The sequence below is a fragment of the Haemaphysalis longicornis genome, unplaced genomic scaffold (genome assembly GCF_048455015.1).
Source record: "Haemaphysalis longicornis isolate Haplotype H1 unplaced genomic scaffold, Haemaphysalis longicornis Haplotype H1 scaffold_1, whole genome shotgun sequence".
NCBI lineage: Eukaryota > Metazoa > Arthropoda > Arachnida > Ixodida > Ixodidae > Haemaphysalis > Haemaphysalis longicornis.
The window spans coordinates 94,063,245-94,069,128 of NW_027526203.1; the positions used below are offsets into that span (position 1 = coordinate 94,063,245).

The 5,884-nt window shown below is 50.5% G+C and overlaps 1 non-coding gene across 1 annotated transcript; it reads right to left on the bottom strand.

Moving 5' to 3' along the window:
• Nucleotides 1–5,511: 5,511 nt before the first annotated feature.
• On the bottom strand, nucleotides 5,512–5,584 carry Trnaa-ggc (transfer RNA alanine (anticodon GGC)). The gene has a single exon. It is a non-coding gene; the product is annotated as a tRNA-Ala (tRNA).
• Between the last annotated feature and the right edge of the window lie 300 nt (nucleotides 5,585–5,884).

Below are 5,884 nucleotides of genomic sequence, written 5' to 3' on the forward strand. Positions count from 1 at the left end.
TAGGTATTTGCCAATACCCCGATCTCAGGTCTATACTTGAAAAGTATTCTGCACATTGCAAAGTGTCTAGAGCATCATCGATGCGAGGCATCGGGTACACATCCTTGCGGGTGATGTTATTTAGCGCCCGGTAATCGACACAAAACCGCCCGGAACCATCCTTCTTCTGGACTAAAACAACAGGTGACGACCATGAACTCGTTGAAGGACGGACTATCTTGTTTTTGAGCATATCGTCGACTTGTTCCTGAATGATTTTTCGCTCCTCTGGTGAGACGCATTATGGGCGGCGGCGAATGATGCAAGAACCATCTGTTCCTATTCGGTGGGTGGCTGCGGATGTTTGCCGCAAAACGGAGGAGGAAGCGGAGTCAAATAGGGTTTCGTGCTTGGCCAGAAGATCCAATAGTGTTTTCTTTTGCTCCTCTGTGAGATCAGGACTGATAGTACCATCAATGGCGAGCGACGGTGATTTATGACCGGCCGAGCATTCTGCAGATGAAATAGACTCAAAGGAAATGACGCTCACTCCTTCGTCGCGCGGAACAGAAGCAATGGTCGCGCCTTGAGGTAATAAAATAGTCTCGGTCGAGGTATTCTGTGCGACCAGAAGAGCAGTTCCACGAGAAAACCGTATTAGGCAGGGGGGTACAAGAAGACCTCGAAGAGAGAACTTTGCGGTAGGAGTAATAAACACATCGCCATCGAGAATTTCGGCACAGTGAACGGAGAGCATAGCTTCTTGTCCAGGAGGCAGAGAAAAATCGCAGGAAGCGGCCACCAATCGTAGTTCTGGGGAATCAGAAACACTGGCCAGGTCAGTGTCGGTCATACGAAGCAAGCGTCCTTTGCACGAGATCACAGCAGACGCCGATTTGAGAAAGTCCCAACCCAATTTCATCTGATGAACACATGAAGGTAGTACTGCGAGCTGAATGTGATGTCGAATGCCGGCAATGGTAACACGGGCTGTACAGAGTCCGGAAGGTTGGATCATGGCGTTGTTAGCACCACGTAGAGAGGGACCAGGGTAGGGGGTTCGTACTTTACGCAATTTGGAACACACGTCTTCACGAATTATAGAAATACTAGCACCAGTGTCGACAAGAGCTTCCACATCAATTCCTTCAACGAGAACAGATAATGTGTTTGATGGCCGATCAGGGGGACTTCTAGAAATCCATCGCAACGCAGTTTCGCCCCCAGAAACTGCAGTTTCTAGTTTTCCGTGTGGTAGTTGGCGCCTGAGAGGCCGGACGAAGCGGCGAGACAGAGCGGCGGCGGGAGGCGAACGGCGAACTTCTTCTCGGGAGCCGGGGGCTGCGTTGCTGATCCGGGGGTCGTTAGGCGAGGGAAAACGTCTGGCGTCGTGGAACCGTTGGGAGTAATATTGGTAGGATGGCTGACGGCTGCCTTGTGGGATGGTGGAGTAGCCGAGTCTTTCGTCTTGTTGGCGCCGTCTACAGAAGCGGGAGACATGCCCCCGGATGCCGCAATAGAAGCAGATGGGTCGCGGAAGATGCCAAGCCGGGTAGCCGTACGCAAACTGCGGAGGAACAGCAGGTGGCACTGGGTAAGGATGGACATGGCCTGGATGCGAAGGGACGGGCGGTCGACTGACAGGAGCAGAGACAGTTGCCAGAGGGGAACATGCAGGTTCAGGGAGAGGTGCCGTCAGAACTGGAGCCCTGGGAGCAAAAGGCAGTGGAGCCACCAAGGCGGGGTCAGAGACTGGGTGAACGTCCGTTCTAGGTTCTGAGGGAGGCACAAGGGAAGCCAGTTCCTGCTTGATTAGTTCACGCAGACCCGGTATGGAGGCCTCGCGGCGCGGTTCGGACGAACCGTGCGATGTCTGCACTGCCAGTTCCTCGCGGATGATCGAAAGTATCAAATAGCGCAAATCGGCTTCGTCCGTCGAGGCGCGGCTATCCCACTGGATTGGCCGCCGACGTAGTGACTGAAGGTCGTCGAGGCGCTGGCACGTCGTGACAATCTGGTTAATGGTGGTGGGGTTTTGTGCGGCCAGCGCGTTAAATGCCAAGGGGGAAATTCCTTTGAGGTCATGGCGCACTCGGCTTTCCTCCGTCATGTCTTCATCCGCACGGCGGCATAAGGCGATGACGTCCTCAATGTACGACGTGTATGACTCACCAGGTCGTTGCACGCGCTTGTCCAATTTCTTCTTGGCGGCTTCGGTACGCATAGATGACGCGCCGAAGACTCGGCGCAGCTCCGATGTGAAGCGCTGCTAGTCAGGCAAGTCGCGTTCATTGTTGTGGTACCACGTCTCTGCTATTAGGTCAAGGTAAAAGCCGACGTGCCTCCGCTTAAAGGAATCGTCCCATCGATTGAAGGAGCTGACTCGCTCGTAATTATCCAGCCAGTCCTCCACGTCCTCATGGGGAAGCCCAGTAAAAGACCGGGGTTCGCGCTGCCGGCCGGTTATTGTCCAGGCTGGCGCCGATGAACTCGCCGGGGGAGCACCCATGGCGGCGTTCACATCGGTGGGGCCACCTTGCGTCATAGTGATTTCTTGCGGCTTGCGCCGACCTGAGCGGAGCTCCAGGGGTAGGCCGGGGGTCGAGGTACACGGGGTCGAAGGAGCTTACCTCCACCACTTGTAAGGCGCGCACCTGTAGTCTTGGGGAACGTCTTTATTAGGCGAGCCTTGTCCTACGTGACAGGCAGCGAGCCCAAGAGAACAACCAAGACGGGCGTTGATGATGATAGACAACTGATGACGATGATGAAGCATGATTGCATGCGGAAGACAGGCCTCCGGACATGGAGGGAAAAAAAGCTTAGGAGAGGCCCCCAGCTATCCCCGAGCATTGGCAAAAGTGTGGAGGAAGTCACGTGTTTTCGGCGGCCATCCGAAGTCGCGTTAGCAACGGCGTCCTAGCAACGGCCCGCTCGCCGTCGCCAGTCATGGAGGAAAGGCAGCGCCTGCCTTGTCGTCCGATTGCGAAGATTGCTGCTTCGCTTTGCTGCGCTGTGGTCTTGCGGAACTCGAAAAGGATGCTGCGAGTTGCGACAGCTGCGCCGATGTGAATATGTCAATTTCTACTTGCAAGTGCACCTTGTACCGCGTCAAGCTTTTGCTCCGGTCGCAATCACGACGCGCCTATTGAAGTGCAGATATGGTGAACGCGCCGTCCCGTCGTACGCGCGGACACCCGTCAGGTAGATTTTCGGGAAGTGATACACGGTGTGCAGTACGTAGGCGACTTGCAACCGAACGATTCGCAACTCAATTTTTTTGGTTATCGCCGCTGCATGTAGTTTGCTAGGCCGGCAATGTGCGGCAGTGCCTTTGCAATTGTTACAAGGTATATTCCCAGTTGATACAATTCCATCGTCCTATTACCTTAGTAGGTAGGTGTCCGTCTGTTGACTGGAAGAGTGCTGGATCTCGAATCTGGATCTTTTAGTGGTCTCGCTCTGGATTTCGCTTTTCAACGGTTCAGACTGCGAGGTTAGTGTATGAACGTTTTCAACTGATATCACCTTGAATTTATTGACACTGCGACAAGTTGAAACTTGGTGAAAAAAAGTTTATTGACGCCACCCACCCTCTCCTTTTTTTGCTAAATAAAACGTTTTGCCTCCTCCTCCTCCTCTTTCGCAAAAAATTCTATCGAAGGCACGCGAACAACGGTAAAAACATTCCACAATTTTTTAGCTTGAAATCTGCATGAAGTGCTGCTTACCTATATATATATATATATAGAACGGCCGTTTAATTGACTAGTAATCTCTGGTATTGCCAGTGAAACTGCAACGCAAACTTGGGCACTTTCCAGTCCGGTAGCCGCACGGCGTTCGCCCACTGTTTGCGGCGTTCTCCATCGCTTGGGAACCTATAAACGGCGGCGATTGCAAACAAAGGATGAATGCACACCAATGTACAGCAATACTCGTCAGCGGAATGATGCACTAACCGGTGGAAAGTGACGCCCAATTCCTTGGGTACCGATCGCGACTTGCAGCCTGGCACCGAGCATTGCGGCATTGTTAGAGCGAGCCGCTTCGCAAAACTGCTGCGGCCACACTGAAGGCCGTGTAACCGCGCGTTTAGGTTCACGGTCACGCGCTGCAAAACGGCCTTCTACCTGCCTATCAGCTGATTTCCGCCGGCTGGGCGCTGGCAGATGCAGACGACGAGAGGCGATACAGGACGGAGGAGGCGGAGAAGGTGCACCGAGAGAGAGGGAAAAAGTGTCCGCCATTCGACTTACAAAAATGGCGTTTCCGGCTGCGCTGGGTGTGACGTCAGGGCCTCTCCTAAGCTTTTTTTTCCTCCATGCCTCCGGAGTACGAGTCCACTGGCGCATACCCTTCTGCTAGTACTTCGCACATACCGTTTGTGTACAACTACCGGGGGATTGTACGGACGCACATTCCTCTTGTGTCGGGGCACTAACCAGCGCTTACAATATATATATATATATATATATATATATATATATATATATATATATATATATATAGATATATATATATATATATATATATATATATATATATATATATATATATATATATATATATATATATATATATATATATAACACAGAAATAAGGGTTGGCAGTCGAGAAAACCTCGGAAAGCAAAATGGAGGATGTGGTAGATCATTGAAACAGATTAGGAATTTGGAAAGAAAGAAAGAAAGTGAAGAAAAAATGCCCGCCAGGTGGGATCCGAACCCACGACCTCCAGAATACCGGTCTGGTGCGATAACCACTACGCTACCGGCGGGGCGATTTTCCCCTTCACTTTCTGGGCTATTTATGTTAGGTATTTTTGTTTCCTGTGCTTGGGGGTGGCAGCCAGCGCCATTCGGACTACTCGGGGTGAAGGGGACCTTCTTTTTTTTAACCCCCGGGTCGAGACTCGAGTGTCTACGACATGTCCAGAGTGGTCGACCAGCGTTGAACCCTCTTAAGCTCCCTATGGCACCAAGACTGCCAGAACAGAGGCCCTCGCTATGCATGTAGCGAATATATATATATATATATATATATATATATATATATATAGAAAGCTAAAACTCACAAAGCGCGCACAAATAGTATAAGTAAGGAGTTGGATACAGAGAAAAAGCAATAACACAGAAGGTTTACTCACGTAGCAGCAACGGGAGTTGCCTTCATCAGGGTACCGTTACATGATTTTGCTGTCACAAACATTTGGAACATATTTCTTATATAGCTTTGCGGAAAACTTTTAGAAGGAGCGCAAGATGTTTTGGAAACGGAGAGTATGAATGCTGTCTGGCTATGTCCATAGTTCAACTACAACAACAAAAAGAAAGGAGAGACAAAGAGGGGAGTATATATATATATATATATATATATATATATATATATGTAGGAAATAGGGGCTCGTTGAAAAAATTAGACAGAAATAAGAGTTGGCAGTCAAGAAAACCTCGGAAAGTAAAGGGGACGATGTGGTAGATCATTGAAACAGATAAAGAGTTTGGAAAGAAAGAAAGTGGAGAAAATATGCCCGCCAGGTGGAATCCGAACCCACGACCTCCAGAATGCCGGTCTGGTGCGATAACCACTACGCTACCGGCGGGGCGATTTTCCCCTCCACTTTCTGGGGTATTTATTGTTTAGGTATTTTTGTTTCCTGTACATGGGGGTGGTAGCCAGCGCCACTCGGACTGTTCTGGAAGTCTTGGTGCCATAGGAAGCTTAAGAGGGTTCAACGCTGGTCGACCACTCTCGACATGTCGTAGACACTCGAGTCACGACCCGGGGGTAAAAAAGAAGGTCCCCTTCACCCCGAGTAGTCCGAGTGGCGCTGGCTACCACCCCCAAGTGCAGGAAACAAAAATACCTTAACATAAATACCCGAGAAAGTGCTGGGGAAACA